At 33.6% G+C, this 17,191-nt stretch overlaps 1 protein-coding gene, 2 long non-coding RNA genes and 3 other non-coding genes across 6 annotated transcripts in view; 3 read left to right on the top strand and 3 right to left on the bottom strand.

Annotated features, from left to right (window-relative positions):
* Nucleotides 1-17,191, top strand: part of LOC127105030 (protein MET1, chloroplastic) — a 61,224-nt gene that overhangs the window by 8,561 nt on the left and 35,472 nt on the right. The window lies entirely within an intron of this gene.
* LOC127108939 (U1 spliceosomal RNA) lies at nt 1,749-1,909 on the bottom strand. Its single transcript, XR_007796437.1, has one exon. It is a non-coding gene; the product is annotated as a U1 spliceosomal RNA (small nuclear RNA).
* On the top strand, nt 1,777-6,816 carry LOC127105038 (uncharacterized). The gene is made up of 4 exons (XR_007794887.1): nt 1,777-2,423; nt 2,731-3,427; nt 3,611-4,133; nt 6,139-6,816. It is a non-coding gene; the product is annotated as an uncharacterized LOC127105038 (long non-coding RNA).
* Nucleotides 4,319-6,060, top strand: LOC127105042 (uncharacterized). The gene is made up of 2 exons (XR_007794891.1): nt 4,319-5,291; nt 5,748-6,060. It is a non-coding gene; the product is annotated as an uncharacterized LOC127105042 (long non-coding RNA).
* LOC127109538 (U2 spliceosomal RNA) lies at nt 4,571-4,766 on the bottom strand. The gene has a single exon (XR_007796814.1). It is a non-coding gene; the product is annotated as a U2 spliceosomal RNA (small nuclear RNA).
* Nucleotides 6,881-7,078, bottom strand: LOC127109735 (U2 spliceosomal RNA). Its single transcript, XR_007797002.1, has one exon. It is a non-coding gene; the product is annotated as a U2 spliceosomal RNA (small nuclear RNA).

The raw sequence follows: 17,191 nt of genomic DNA, 5'->3' as shown, positions 1-17,191 counted from the left end.
ATTCAAACAAAATCATTTCTAACAATCTCTAGAGGCTAGTGGTTTTTTTGGTGATTTTTCTGTCTAACATGCTGTCTGCCGCGATGATTGGTGAAGTTTTCATATAATGATGAATATTCTCAAAATTTTGAAAATGACTTTGGTACACTTTGAGGTTGTATGATCAAGGTATTGTCTTTGAACATTACATGAGGAATTTTGTATATATGAACTTCAAAACCTTTTTTTAAAAAGTAAAATAGTGTACTTTTGTTTGATCCATACTGATTAAGTCAAAATGTTCAACATCAACAATGTACACCACATTTTGGGACTGAATCACAATGCTTGAGATATGATAAAAATTTCAGATGCAAAGTTGTCTAAGGAAAAAAGAATTGACAGAGCATCGGGAAAATGATTTGAGAGAAGGCCTACAATTATACAAGTAAAACTACCAGACTCAATTGTTTTCTGTGTCCCTTTTCCCACTTTTTTCCACTTGAAACCGACCAACTTAATGGAGTTTTTAGTAGATCTTCCATGTGTTTAACATAAAGGATTTATACATTTTACTGTTTTACTGTTTGTTTAGATACTTAGTATCATTTGTCTGTTATTCATGTTTTGGAATTTTCGGTTGAACAGTGTATGTGATTTTTTTAAAGTTGCTTATTTTGGAACAACATTTCCACACATTTTCTTGATAACGTATAGACAACTGAAGGTAGCTCTGTTCTAAGAGTTGCTGCTTGGATCTCATTTGACTCTTCATTGTATAACTCCTTCCAGCATTCACTTACAGCTTCAATGAAGTGCTTAGGTACTTAACGTCACTTTTTAATGTCTTACTACAAACTGTATTTGGCAAGTTTTCTATCTCTCTGACTACATATCTCCTGCCATTTTTATATTGCTTTATAAGAACAGATACTACACTTGATCAATAACTCATTCTCATCACTTCAATTTACCTACATGACAACATCACAGGTAATGCATATATAGATTGCAAAACAATATTTACCTCATCCCTTATATTTGCTTCACATTAATTTCTCATAATTCTTAAAAATATGTTACCTCCTCTCTCATCCTGAAACACATAAGTTGGAAGCATATTCATTCTAGGCAGCAAATTGTTTACATCTATTTATTCCAATATAAGCTCCAACAATGTTCTTTTGTCCATAATTATTCCATTCATTTATAAATATCAGGTTTCGATATTAGTGAACTATTTTTAAGAATGTCTTCATTCTGTTTCATAAGTTTTTCAATAAATAACTATAAATTTCTTCTCTGTTGTCCTCTTAATCTGTTTTAATGATAATCATATTTTGCCACCATTTGGTTGTTTATAAATAGAATGATATCATTTGGTTGTTCATTTGCTATGGAAGACAAAACACTTTAAGCCTCTGCTTATGGATCTTAAGAAAGTACAAGGGAAATACTTCATGTTAAGAAAACATGCTTGTTTATAGATGTATTGTTAACGGAATAAGAGTAGAAAAAATTCTCGTTAAGAAAACATGCTTGTTTATAGATGTAAAAATTCTCGTTAAGAAAACATGCTTGTTTATAGATGTATTGTTAACGGAATAAGAGTAGAAAAAATTCTCGTTAAGAAAACATGCTTGTTTATAGATGTATTGTTAACGGAATAAGAGTAGAAAAAATTCTCGTTAAGAAAACATGCTTGTTTATAGATGTATTGTTAACGGAATAAGAGTAGAAAAAATTCTCTAAATTTGATATTAGAATAAGAGGGGGCCGCGCGAACGCAGACCCCCACAGCAACAAATTATGATGTAGGTTCCACCACTTGGGTAGACCTTAGGATAGCACCCCTCCTAAGTGCAATGGAGGTCACTCCCCTAGGCCATGGTCCTTCATGATCAACCATTGACCCCATCCAGGTAAGTACCTTACAATGAAGGTATTCAAGTTCTTTTATACTCTTGCTTATTCCAATACCTTTCACCTTCTCTCAATGTGGGAGTCAACTATCAGTAGGCAATATATTTCCCAACTTATGTAAGATTGATCGATAAAAGGGTGCATGCTGGTACTGATTGTTGGTGGTGTATCTTGGAGCCGGAGACAGTAGAACATATGTTGCTGCAGTGTAATAAGAGCATTCAGACTATTGCTAAATAGGATCATTGGAGAGAATTGTTATCATATATTAAATGCCCTGAGAAAAGGAGTATCTTTGAATCTAGTATTTCCCTTGGGTCAATGAAATGATTTCCATTCGATAACAGTAGTAACCATGAAACAACCGAGTATCATGCATTGCCATGCCTTTTATTGCAGGTTAATTGGCGACGTCCGTCCATATCTTCTGGTCCAAACTGTATCATGCGTTGTCATACCTCTTGTGGCCATTTTATTGCTTCCAATGTACACACATTCAACGTATTGGCTATGGGATGCAGGTTTGTACTGTTACAATCATTCTGCACCATATAGCATTGTGATTTTGCTTTTCATTATCAGTATTTGTTTTTGAGCACTTTCTTGGAGGTGCTTGTAATGTCATTTCTATAATTTGTTTCATTGTTTTTACCGCTCTGGATATTATGATATCATTTGAATTAGTGTTCCTATCAACACGCCTATGATGTAGCTTGCTGTTATGTAACATTAATTAAACTAAGAGGGAGATTGTATAGTTCACATTTATTTTCTGTTCAAAGTGATTTCATTCATGCAAAGATGAGTAGTGTCTTTCATTTTCTACAGATTGCCTGCAGCATCAAAATTAAATAAGTAACAACTCTTGGCATTTCACCACATGAACCTTCGTTCTCAATAAGGATTATTGAGATTGTGCGGCGGTCCATGATGACGGTCACCACTAATAGCAGCGCCGCATTAAGGATCCTTTCCAACTTCCCGCTATCTCGGAACCCTAGCACAAGACTCTCTTTCTTCGATTTCCTTTTTGCTGTTTGAGAATTCGAGAAACCTTATGCTGAATGTTTCTTGTTTAACTTTAATTGAGGACTTAAACCCCTAAGTTGTGATGTTGATGTGTTGAAACTCACTGAAGATCCCAGTGGATTCGACTTGGTTGATCTGTATGTGGAGCACGAGGTTGATAACCCTGACATAATAGACGAGGCAGAGGCATTTCAGGGAGTTGATGTTGTTGATGATCTTAAAGTTAACAATGATAAGAATGATAATGTTGTAGTTGATGATGATGGTGAAGTTAACAATGATAAGGAGAATAATGTTGTAGTTAATGATGATGTTGAATGGTGGCCTGCCCGCTCCAAGTTGCGAGTTGGCCCATGGGACTTGTGCGAAGGTACCTGTCTTATGGGTCTTAGACAGGAGGGTATAGCGTGAGGCTGGTTTCACAGAGCAGCGAACACTTCCTACTCTTGACAGTGGAAGGATCACAGGCCGTTGTACCTCCAGTCCACAACACCTGGTGAGCCTAGCCCCTTGAACCATCTCTTTTTGGGAGGTGGGGTTCATACATTTTGGGGTGCCATGTCCTTAAAAAGTTATGAATGCTTAAATTTCCATGATTTACAAACACCATGATGCACCCCTCTTGGATCCTTTCTCATATAATCCTTATTTTTACTTACAGTTTGTATTTGTATATTAGGATAAGTTCGTTTTTCTTGTGGCACCGACCATTGAGTTTCACCAAATTTCTATGCCTCAATTGACTTCTGCTGAGTATTGCTTTATACCCTGTCATGAATCTGCTGATATCCTCTTTATAGCGGCAACTGAGTTTGAACCTTTAAAATATCCCTTGTAAACACCACCTTGGCCAAGCTTTTGTGTCTCTTCAAAGTTGTTTGTTGCATTCAACAGCTCATAATAACTCATCTTCTTAGTCCAACACTCATTTGGAATTCATCATCCATATCCAGATCAGATAAGGTCTTCTTCTTCTCTTCCACAATAAAATGATTAACATTGCTATTAAACTCAAACTCAAAAATACAAAACCTACTCTCTGTCCCTCCAATAATTTAGTTTTGATTAAGTTTATTTTCTTCTCAAAATATCTTCATAAAAATCATAATCTGGTTGGCTTGTACTAAAAGACCATGACATCAGCATATGTTCCTCATCTACAGTTCCTGTTGAAGCTGATATGCCAACAATAACATATTCTGGTAAGTGCTCTCTTAGATCAATGATGTGTGAAAAGTTTTGTGGCTCTTGCCCTTCATTCAATATGTATCTAGTGCTCTCTTACTTTACACCTGGTTGTATCCAGATTGTCGAATTAATTAAGATCAGATGAGCAGTGGCTTTCATTTTCTACAGTTTATATGACTAAGGAATCGGTTATGAAAAAATTGAATTGGAATCTTATACTTGTAGCCAATTTTATCCTATCAATCTGCAGTTGATCTAGTTAAAGGAAACAAATTTGAACTAGGTTTGGTGGGGTGTGCCCGGCTATTGCAATAGTGCAACGCAAAAGCGACACTTATGACTAAGGAATCGGTTATGAAAAAATTGAATTGGAATCTTATACTTGTAGCCAATTTTATCCTATCAATCTGCAGTTGATCTAGTTAAAGGAAACAAATTTGAACTAGGTTTGGTGGGGTGTGCCCGGCTATTGCAATAGTGCAACGCAAAAGCGACACTTGAGAGACCCAATAGCAAGCTATTGAAGTGGACTCTCCCCCTCAAGAAATAAATTTAATATCGTGTGAACCATTGGCTCACATATCAGATATTAAACTGATAAGAACAGATACTACACTTGATCTTAGCCAAAAGGCCGAGAAAGGTATGAGTTGAAATACATGCTTGTTGTGTTTTTTATAATTGACATCTGTTATGTTTCTTACTTCACTAACCGAGGTGGGACTCTTATGCAGCAAATTAGAACATTAGGTTTCGTAACTGCAAACTTGCTATTATATCATAATACAAGTTGAAGATCTCTACACTCTCATTTCCTTCCTCTTGATTCCAAATATTTTCACTTAGTGAGTAAACATCAGGACCTTACTCACATTTGACAGCAAAATCTACTTTGCAAATTAGCTTGTTTGCCTATAATATTTTCTATACTAGTGCTCCTAATTGGTAGTTTGGTTGAAGTGAACACCATTTTTATGCCCACGTGTTTATCATTTATTTAAGCAAAATCATTTCTAACAATCACTGCCTTAGCCAATTGTAGAATATGGAAGAACGACGTATACACCATATTTTGTGACTGAATCAAAATGTTTGACATACGATAAAATCTTCAGATGCAAATTGACAATGCGGCGGGAATATGATTTGAGGGAAGGCTTACTATTATACAAGTAAAACTACCAAAATCAAAAAATTGTTTTATCTATCTTTTTTCGTTTTTATTTACAGTTTATCTTCTTTTATCTTGCCCTTGACATTTCTGAGTGGCATTATATTTTTCAACATGCAATAGAAATTAAGTACAATTTCTTCTCTAGAATTATTGTTTCACATATGTTATTGTTGTGCATTTTATGAAATTTAGTTTGCATTTGCAACATATAATCCCACCGTCCATTATTTTCCTGGATTTTTCAATATGCAATAGAAATTAAATGCAATTTCTTCTCTTAGAATTGTTATATTGTTATTTCACATATGCTAAACCCGGTATATATGTTTGTTCACTTTAATAATTCTATGTGCTGCATTCCACTACAATGATTAAATGTAGCTATTCAATTTGTTTTATACTCCATTTCTCAATACCTTACACTTTCTTTTTCGATGTGTAACTCAACTACCAGGAGGCAATGTATTTCTCACCCTCTACCCGCCTTTTGAAAGTGTTTACCAATTTGGGTAAGAATAATAGACAAAAGGCTTCAAACTGGGATGGATTGTTGATGGTGTAGAGTGGAGTCGGAGACAGCAGAGCACGTGCTGCTGTTGCTGTGTAATAAGAGCAATCAAACTTGTCAAAGTCTGGACACGTGGAGACACAGAGCATGCACTGCTGCTAAATAGGAACATTAATTTCTATCATAATTACATCAATTACTCATTCTCATCATTGACAACTAGTACTGCATATATCAATGGAAAACAATATTTACCTTATTCCTTCTTTTTGCTTCGCATGAATTTTTTAATAATTATACGAAATTAATGTGAAGCAAAATTCATCCTATATGTCAGCTATACTGCATCATTAGTTGGAAGTCATATTCATACTGATTAAGTCAAAATGTTCAACATCAACAATGTACACCATATTCATAAAGAAGAGAGTGAAATGGTTTCTTAGGCCTCTATTACACAGAGCCTTTGGACCACCTCTCCACCCTTCTTTCGCTCAACTGCTGGTAGGAAATGTATTTCCCAACTTCTGTAAGATTGATCAACAAAAGGGTGCACGCTGGTACTGATTGTTGGTGGTGTATCTTGGAGCCGGAGACAGTAGAACATGTGCTGCTGTAGTGTAATAAGAGCTTTTAGACTGTTGCTAAATAGGAACATTGGATAGAAAATCTATCATATATTAAATGCATTGTGAAAGGAGAAAAGGAGTATCTTTGAATCTAGTATTTCTCTTGGATCAATGATTTCCATTTGATAGCCGTAGTAACCAACTGGAGTATCATGCATTGTCATACCTTTTATTGCAGGTTCTTTGGTGACGTCCGTCCATATCTTCTGGTCCAAACTGTATCATGCCTTTTCGTACCTCTTATGGCCATTTTGTTGCCTCCAATGTACATACATTCCACGCATATGGACTGCAGGTTTGGATATTATGATATCATTTGAATTAGTGTTCCTATCAACACAAGTATGATGTAGCTTGCTATTATGTAACATTAACTAAACTAAGAGGGGGATTGTATACTTCACATTTATTTTTTGCTTCATGCAAAGATTGTCCGTAGCTTCAAAGATTTTAGTGTAAGTCTTTCTTAAGAGAGCTCATGGAACACAAAAGCGACACTTGAGAGACCCAATAGCAAGCTATTGAAGTGGACTCTCCCCCTCAAGAAATAAATTTAATATCGTGTGAACCATTGGCCCACATATCAGATATTAAACTGATAAGAACAGATACTACACTTGATCTTAGCCAAAAGGCCGAGAAAGGTATGAGTTGAAATGCATGCTAGTTGTGCATTTTATATCAGACATTTGTTACGTTTCTTACTTCATTAACCGAGGTGGGACTCTTATGCAGCATCTTCTATTTGAAACATATAAGCTGTTTTGATAAGATATCTTGAAACCATCACTTGTTGAACTCGTGGAATCAGATTCAAATGTAACTCTCCTGCCTCTTTCATGTTGTTCTGTCATAAATAAATTAAAAATAACAATTTCAACATTTATCTTGATCAATTATTTTACAAGAGTTTAAGAAAATGACAACTTGGTATTGCTTTGTGATCAATACTAACATAAAGTTAATTTTTTAAGGTCACACATACTGAGGTGGCTGCCATGTCCTTGATTTTTTTGGCCTACCATGTATATTTAGTTGGAAGCCAAATTCATTTTAGTCAGCAAATTGTTTACATCTAATAGTTCCAATATAAGCTCCCACGATGCTATCAGTTTCAATTGCATGCTAACTATTTAAAAGAATGTCTTCATTCTGTTTCATAAGTTTTTCAATAAAGAACTATTGTTTTAACATTCTTGCTGATAACAAATATTAACTATCTTAAGAAAACCGGCTTGTTTATAGAATAAGGATCAGAAGAAAAAAAACATAAAGATAGTATAAGAATATATAAGTACTCCAAAGTAAATATACCTTATTGAAAATACTCCAAAGTCCATAGTATCTTTACATTTAACGAGGAATTGAAGTATATGGTTCTTAACTTTGATATTAACTAGAATCATAGATGAATCTGACTATTAAGAAAAGTGATCAAGAAATCAAGAAATTCTTCCTCAAAACTTATTTTCAGTTGATTTTGACACGCTCTCCATCATAGCTTTAAAAATAGCTAATGGTTTAGATAATAACTATTTCATTTTTGTTTCAGTTATAAACTCAATCAAAATATATGTGATGTTTGATTTTCTCCAATAAGGTTCAAATGGATCATAGTCAAGGTGGTGGTTAAACTGTTCCACACAAGTCTCAAAATAGTTTTCTTACATGGTGACTTAGATTCATTAATCATACAAGCAAAATATCTTCCAAATCTAGATTTATTAACTGATGCAATTAGAAAATGTCTCATTATGGAAAATAGTTGCACACCACCTTTTGTAAAAGTCCTCAAAACACATTCAGGAAAAGATAAGATCATAACAAGTTATCCTTATCTATATATTTGTTTAGCTAATGCAACTATAACTCAAACAAGAGTTATTATGAAATGTGAAAACCTTTTAGGGATGAACATTTTGTTGTTCCTTGTGCTGAACTTGTTGGAGTTGTGGAAAGGCGGGAAAGTCACTCTTTATCAAAATTGCACTGATATTCAACTCCTTAAGAAAGTTGAAATTATTTTAAGCGTATTTACAACCAGAACAATGCAACAAAGCGTTTTAAATTTGAACTAGAGATAGTCAATTACAAACAAGTTAATTTATATATTCAAGAATATTATTCTAGTTTTTTTAATTTGTGGATAAAACACGTTGCTTTTTTTCATGCTAATGTTCTTAAGTGTGTTCTCGCGACTGTCCAAGAGATTTTCAATATAAGTAACCGATATAAATTTATAATGAAACTTAGCCCAAAATTTAAAGTTGTCGAGGTGTTTTTCTAAATGTAAAGTTGGTTCCTTCTTTAGATACATGTGTTTGAGAACTTCTAAGGTAGGAACAACATGTCATTACTCAAGGAGTCATGTCTCACGTGTTGCATATACTGCTCGGAGTCGAGGTAAATGTCATGATATGAGACATGTTTAATGTTTTTCTTTGCAAATAATTTGGACATATTTCTCAGAGTTTTAGTAAAAAGTTCTCTAATTTTTGCAAGCAACAAGGTCATATTATATCTGCTTAACCCACACGTCCTCCATGACCAATGCAATGTTTGATCCAAGCATTTCATCCAAGCACAATGAATTGATTTGGACGTGTAATTTGCCTTGCAATAGCTTGTATTTCAAGATTCAATGTGAATTCTCCATTTGTACCTAAATAATCATCTCTTCGAAAGTGCCATTTAGAAAATCCAAGCATAGGCATATGGGTAATGGTTGGAAAGGTCTTTGTATGAGGAACAAATGTTATGTTGGTCAAAAGTCCATTTGGAATGTGGAAATTTATGAAATTTGAGTTTAAAGTGTGATGTGCAAAACATGTCAAGGCAAGGTTTCTAAAATTGGCCAACTTTCAAGCCCTTCTGTTTTGATGATGCAAGCTTCAAATGAAAAAACCTCAAACACCAAAGTTGTATATATTTTCAATACAATCAAAATGGACTTAAGTTTTGCATCATTTGGATTTTTGATGAAAGAGTTATGGGCACTTGAAGTTGGATTTTTTTGACTTTTAATGCCTTTGACCCAAAAGGACCTACAATGTCTTGCATTATCACATGTATTTCCTTTGAGATTTTGAAATTTTGTTCAACATAACATTTGAATTAGACATCTTAGGCTTTCCAATGCATTTGATCCCACCTTAAAATCATGAAAAATGAGTGAGTTATGTCCTTTGGAAGTTGACCTAAAATTAGGGTTTCAGTCAAAATGACCTATAATGTATTGGAATGTAAGATGGTTTTCCAAGCTTTAAATCAAATTTTGATGAACATTAAAGTTGTTCATATTGTCCGTAAGAACATTTTTGATTTTGGAACCATCTCCATTTGACCAACACATAAAAAGTTAGGTCTCAGTGTATTTCAAAACAGTCAGATGAATTGACTGATCAACTTCTCAAGTCCATGACTCATATCTTGATGAATTGATGATTGAGGACATTCAAATAAGTTCAAGTATGTATGAAATGATGAATAAAAGAACTTCCCTTGATTTTATTTGACCATGGGCTGAGGTTGCTTCATGAGAAAGGCATTGTGGTGCACAGATGAATTAGGGTTTCCTTGAGAAACAAACCTCCAACCCTTTGACTTGCTTTGATCAAAATGATGAATTAAGATGATAGGGAGGCATATTTTATGGATGAGAGCTTTGGGAACCATTACCATACTTGTTTTCATCTCCTCTTGACCATGTCTTTGTACCAATGACCTTCTAGAAGCTTTTGACCTTGTGATTGCTCAAGCTACAAACAAAAGATGTTAGTGACATATTTTGTGCTTTTGGTTAGTAAACAAAATGAGAAAAGCAATGATATACAATTCAAACATGCTTGGTGATCTCAAACCACTCACAAGTAGTCCCACCCAAAGGCAAGGGGAACCAAGATGCTTATGATCCTTGAGACTTTGCAAATGAAATGTTATGATGCCATGAGGGATCTTAGGGCCAAAATTGGGGTCTTACAATTTCTAACACTCATCCGTGTTGATCTCCTTTTTTTCAATACTCGTCTATATTGATTTCCAACACTCGCCCGTGTTGATCCCTTTTTTCAATAATCGTCTGTATTGATTTCCAACACTTATCTGTGTTGACCCCTTTCTTCAAAACTCGTATGTATTGATTTCCAACACTCGTCTGTGTTAATCCCTTTTTTAATACTCGTTTGTATTGATTTCCAACACCATCCATGTTAATCTTCCTATTTTTAATACCCGTCCGTATTGATTTGCAACACTCGTCCATGTTGATCTCCTTATTTTTCAATTCTCGTCCGTATTAATTTCCAACACTCATATGTGTTGATCCCTTTTACGATACTCGCTTGTATTAATTTCCAACACTCGTTTGTGTTGATCTCCCTTTTTTTCAATACTCGTCTATATTGATATCCAAGCATTTGAGAAGAGGAATTGAAAACTCAAGACCATCTCTCTTTTTGTATAGTTTTGATTGAGAATGATCTGACTTACAGTATGAATTGGTGAAAAATGACAATTATTCGACTGACCGAGTAAGAGAACTCGTATTCAAACAATTGAGGAGTGAAGTTGAAAACTCAAAGTCAACTCCCTTTTCATTTAGCTTATTGTGAAAATATTTCGATTTAATCGGAGTTTGGAAGTTGGTATAGGAATGACAATCATTTGGCTAACCAAGTAAGAGAACTTGTATTCAAATAGTCGAGGAGAAAAATTGAAGACTCAAAGTTATCTCCCTTTCGGTTTCTTGTTATAAAAGGATTTGATTTATTTGTACTTAAATGATTTAGAAATGACGACCATTTGACTAACCGAGTAAGAAAACTCGTATTCAAATAATCGAGGAGAGGAGTTGAAAACTCAAAACCACCCCCCTTTTCATTTTTAAATGAAGTGTTGTTTAGATGTGATTAAGTATTTTAATTTAACTTTCGATGTCGGATCGAGGTTTTAAAATTTGCATTCTTGTGAATGAATTGAATTTATTTAGTGAATAATCCATCTAATCGATTAATTAAAACCGAATAGGTCCCATTGTAAGAAGGCCCAAGAGTAAGCCATGTGAGGTTGATGGTGATGCTTTTACAAGTGATCGACTTACATAGGTGTTTTAAAAATGGGCTCGACTTTGAATCGAGAAGTATGTGATTTATTTTGGAATCGGCTCGGATTATTTTAAAATCGATGAAAGCGACGTGATTTTGTCACAATTATAACATATCATTTTGTGTACACTCAAGGTTCAATATAAACAAATAGATAAAGAATAATCATGCACATACACTCCTTAAGATAAATAAACATCTAAATTATGAAGGTCATTTGTGATTCTATAATCAATTAATTACCTGAATGTTTAACGAATTATTTTATTTTAGTTAAATAATAAGTAGTAATAAAAAAATGAATATAACCAAATAATTAAATATTAATAATGATAACGACCATATAATTGTGTATTTACTTTTTAAAAATTAATAATAATAATAATAGTAATATAATTACATATTTACTATATATATAAAAATAATAATATTAACAATAGTGTAATTATAATTTCGAAAATAAAATAATATTAACAATAGTATAATTATAATTTCGAAAATAAAATAAAATAATATTAACAATAGTATAATTATAATTTCGAAAATAAAATAAAATAATATTAACAATGGTATAATTATGATTTTGAAAATAAAATAAAATAATATTAACAATCAAAGCATTCGTTCTATTCTAAACTGTGGGGGTGTTATCAGTAAGACGAATATGGGCCTAAAGAAAAAAGAAAGGTCCAGGAAGAGTCTGGTCAAACGTTGACCCAGAAGACTCATCCTTTGAACGGTGACAAGTGTCCATGTTGATCCCTATTTTCAATACCCGTCTGTATTGATTTCTAACACTCGTATGTGTTGATCCTTTTATTCAATACTCATCTGTATTGATTTCCAGCACTTGTTTGTGATGATCCCTTTTTTCAATATTCGTTTGTATTGATTTCCAACAATCGCCCATGTTGATCCCTTTTTTCAATACTCGTCCGTATTGATTTCCTGCACACGTCCGTGTTGATCTAATCTTTTCAATAGTCGTCCGTATTGATTTCCAACACTCGTCAGTGTTGATCACCTTTTTTTTCAATAATCATATGTATTGATTCTCAACACTCGTCCATTTTGATATCACTTTTTTTCGATACTCGTTCGTATTGATTTCCAACACTTGTTCGTGTTGATCTTTTTTTTCAATACTCGTCCTTATTGATTTCTAATACTCGTCCGTGTTGATCTCTCATTTTTTCAATTATCGTCTATATTGATTTCCAACACTCGTCCGTGTTGATCCCTTTATACGATACTCGTCCGTATTGATTTCCATCACTCGTATGTGTTGATCTCCCATTTTTCAATACGCATATGTATTGATTTCCAACACTCATCTGTGTTGATCTCCCTTTTTCAATACTCGTCTGTATTGATTTCCAACACTCGTTTGTGTTGATCCCTTTTTTCAATACTCGCTTGTGTTAAGTGCCGAGCAAGTAACCATTGTTGACGATTAATTTTTACTTGTATATAAATCGAATTTATGCATTGTGATTAGGGTCGCAAGTGTCATTAAGTTCTTTATAAAATCCAATATTCAAGTCACAATGATTCAGAGATTCAATGGTAAATGTATGATTATGCACACCATTTTATATTAATGCAAACATTTTACTTTCAACTTGTTTTGTTATTTTCTTTGTTTTGATTTTTTTGCACATTTCTATTTTCTTCACACTATTCTTGAGTTCTCACGAACTCAGATAAAACCACTCTTTTAAACACACAAGAGTTTCTCAAAACATTCATGCACAAATCTGTATTTGAGATTTTTCGAGTTTAATCTCTTAAGTGAACCAAACTCGTGATTATTTACTAAAAATATCAGTAAACACACACGTGAAAGAAATAAAATGAAATAAATATTCACACTAAGGGTATTTAAATCCAAACTTATCCAAATTTAAATCATAAGCCGATCAAAAAAATTGTAAACCGCACAAAATCAACTATTATTAGATGTACTTTGATATAATTTATGTGAAAACCACTTAGATCAAATTAAATTTTAAATTGATTTTTAAAACCGAATAAAATTGAATCAAACTACACTAAAAATGCTAGGGGTGTTCGTGATGCGGTTTGGGTGGTTTTGACGATAAAAATCATCCGAACCGCAAGAGAAAAAAGCATGCGGTTCGGTTTGGTTCGGTTGGCTTTTAGAAATAAAACCAAACCAAACCAAACCAAACCAATGCGGTTTGGATTGGTTCGGTTGATTCGGTTTTTTAAAATATTTTTATTGAGCCACACATACACCTATAGAGAACAACATAACTTTGTATTTAGTCATTCATACATTACTAAATAACATCAAAACTTATCATATGTAGACAAAAACTACACATTCAATATACACAAAATTAGATTAGACAAAAATGGAATAAAAAACATATATATAATAGTAAAATAAAATAATATCAAAGACATTATAATAAAACATAAAAAACATATGAGAGGAGAGATTAGAGAAGATAAAAAAAAGAACATAAGAGATGCGGGATTGAGAAAAAATGTGCGATAAAAATATAATTGGAAGAGAAAATAGTAACATAAAAGATAAAAAAAGAAAGAACATAAGAGAGGAAATATTATAGTAGAAAAGGCAAAACGTACACGGTAAATAAGATGAGAAGAATGTGTGATACTACTAGGAGAGATTTAAGAAGGTTGAAATTGAAATCCTAAGTGTGAGTAAGAGAAAATCGTTTTTAATTGTAAGGTTAAGGAATACTAAGTTTGAATTTTGGATTGGATGTGAGATAATTGAATTTTAAGTTGTAACATAATGCGGTTTGGTTTGGTTTAGTTCAGTTTGAAAAATACAAACCGCAAACCAAACCAAACCGTGCGGTTTTGTTAGATAATGACCCAAACGCATCCGAACCAAATGCGGTTTTTTGCGGTTTTGGTTTGGTTTGGTTTGGTTTGCGGTTTTCTATTGGGTTGGTTTGGTTTTGAACACCCCTAAAATATGCCCTAAATTCGCATTAGTTTAGAAGGATCTTTCTATACACTATTTGAAAGACGAATAATCCTTCTAAACAATATCAATATTACCAAAATAGAAAAAAAATTGTATTAACAGAATATGATATAGAAATATACTATTTGTAATTTAAAAATTTGATGAAGTTGGAAAATAAATTGCCTTTGTGAACAAATCAATAATTGAATAAAAAAAGTTGTGAGGATTTAAGAAAATTCAAAATATAGTATTGGATATGTTTAAAAATTTAATCACGCACGCACACACCTAGACTTTTGAGAAGTCTTTGAGAAAAAGATGATAGAAAAATCCCTTCCATCTCTTTGATTTAAATTTTATTTAAGTTAGCTCTAATTTGTTCAAGTAATACATCTTTAATTATTTGTAAAAAACATCTTTGATTGATTAATACATATTCTTGTAGTAATACAATAACTTATTAATATTCTCGTAATTTAAACAAAAAGCATTAATGTAGTAACACATTCCTATGCCTAAATTATTACTCCCTACAATAAGTGAGTGATTTAATTGATCATTTTATATATATTAAAAAAAATTAATAAAAGAGAGAAAATGATATTTTTACTAAAGTATCTTTATCATGTATTGAGAATGATGAAAATAATATTAATTAGAAGGTAAAATTGAAAAAAATATCTTAAAAATTAAAATGCATCATTCAATTTGGGACACTCTTTTATTTCAAATGGATCCATGAGTATCAAATAAAAATTTAATCAATTACCACAACACTAGTTAGACAATACTACAAATCATAAAATAGTTAACTTATAAATAAATGATATAAATGATTTTTAGATTAATTAAAAAATTGTAAAAATATAAAAAAATTATGCGTAAAGGGAGTAGCAAATTCATAGAGCTCTCATTCGTTCTTATTTCCTTCCCACCGCCAAGTTGTTTTTTCCAAGAAACCCTTTTGATTGTAGTTTCTGAAATACCCATTTGTCAAAATCGTTCCTTTTCGTGGTTAAAGCTCCATCTGATGTTGGGTCAGAAGCACCCAAAGAAGAAGGAGAAGAGATTGACCAACCTTATGAACTCAAATTTGTGAAAGGAAGAGATGGTGGAAGTTACATTGATGTTATTGCTCCTGGCGAGATCGGTTGATAAGGCTGGAATGTTCAATGTTAGTGATCAAGCATTCACCACAGGGTTTCTACTTTTTGTTTTATTTTCAGACAACTAGATATAGTAAGTGTTTTAACCACCATGCTCATTTGTTCTGATTGCTTATATTAATATATCATGTTGTGGTTCTGCAACAAAGGTACCTTCACGGGTTGAGTTAACCAATGAATCCTATAAAACATGATAAGACATACATTATTAATTACCAAAGCAAATTTAAATAACACTAAACATATGCACATCAAGTCTTACTTACAATTCTTTCGGTTACTAATCTGGAGGCATCTGAAACGTAGTATCCATTTGGTCTCAGTCGAGCCTGTAAGATAATGGAAATTGTGTCTTTCTCATTGATTTGAATAGAATCTATATACATCAATATGTAACATTTGGTCAACTATCTAATTATGATACAACATAATTATAGGAAACTAATTATAACAAAATATTATATTCTATCACACCCCCGCAGTCGAAGCGGGAGGTTCACGGACGCTTAGACTGGTCCGAAAATCATCAAAGAGAATGCGAGGAAGTCCTTTGGTGAAGATGTATGTGATCTGATGTCTTGAGGGAACATGAAGGACGTGAGCCTGACCACGAGCTACCTTTTCCCGAACAAAATGAATGTCCATCTTAATATGCTTAGTGCGTTGATGTTGCACAGGATTACCAGATAGATAGATGACACTAACATTGTCACAATACACCAAAGTGGTCTGAGGAATAGGAAAATGGAGTTCCAGGAGAAGATTGCGAATCCAACACGATTCAGAGGCAACATTGGCAACCCCCTTATATTCGACTTCAGCACTGGAACGGGAGAGAGTTGACTACCTTTTGGAAGACCAAGAAATAAGGTTGTCACCTAGAAAAACACAGTACCCAGATGTTGAACGTCTGGTGTCAGGACATCCACCCCAATCAGCGTCAGTGTAGGAGATAAGCTTTGTAATGTAAGATGGGGATAAGTGTAGTCCAAAATGTAAGGTGCCCTGAACATGGCACAAAATGTGCTTAAGAGCGAGCATGTGTTCCGTGCGAGGGGCATGCATGTGAAGACAAATTTGTTGAACATCATATGATATATCAGGTCGAGTGAAGGTGAGATACTGTAGGGCCCCTACAAGACTCCGATACAAGGAGGGATCCTCATAAGAAGTGCCAGAGGAGGTGCTGAGTTTCTGCTTGGTGTCAACAGGAGTGGTTGATGGTTTACAAAACGCCATGCCAGCACGTTCAATGATCTCTGATGCATAAGTGCTTTGACTGAGAAATATACCATCAGGATGACGAGATACTACAATACTCAGAAAGTAATTCAGAGGGCCCAAATCCTTCATTGCAAAATCAGATGCTAAGAGTGAGATAATTGATTGGCGGATGACCTGGGTGGAGGTGATGAGGATGATGTCGTCTACATACAACAGAATGTAGGCCATGTCTAAACCTTGTCGATATATGAAGAGAGAGTGGTCTGATGTGCTATGGCGAAAGCTAATGGTGGCGATATAG

This window comes from Lathyrus oleraceus, chromosome 7 (genome assembly GCF_024323335.1).
Source record: "Lathyrus oleraceus cultivar Zhongwan6 chromosome 7, CAAS_Psat_ZW6_1.0, whole genome shotgun sequence".
NCBI classification, from domain to species: domain Eukaryota; kingdom Viridiplantae; phylum Streptophyta; class Magnoliopsida; order Fabales; family Fabaceae; genus Lathyrus; species Lathyrus oleraceus.
The sequence above is the reverse complement of the archived record's forward strand: the minus strand, read 5'-3'. Positions and strand labels throughout refer to the sequence as shown.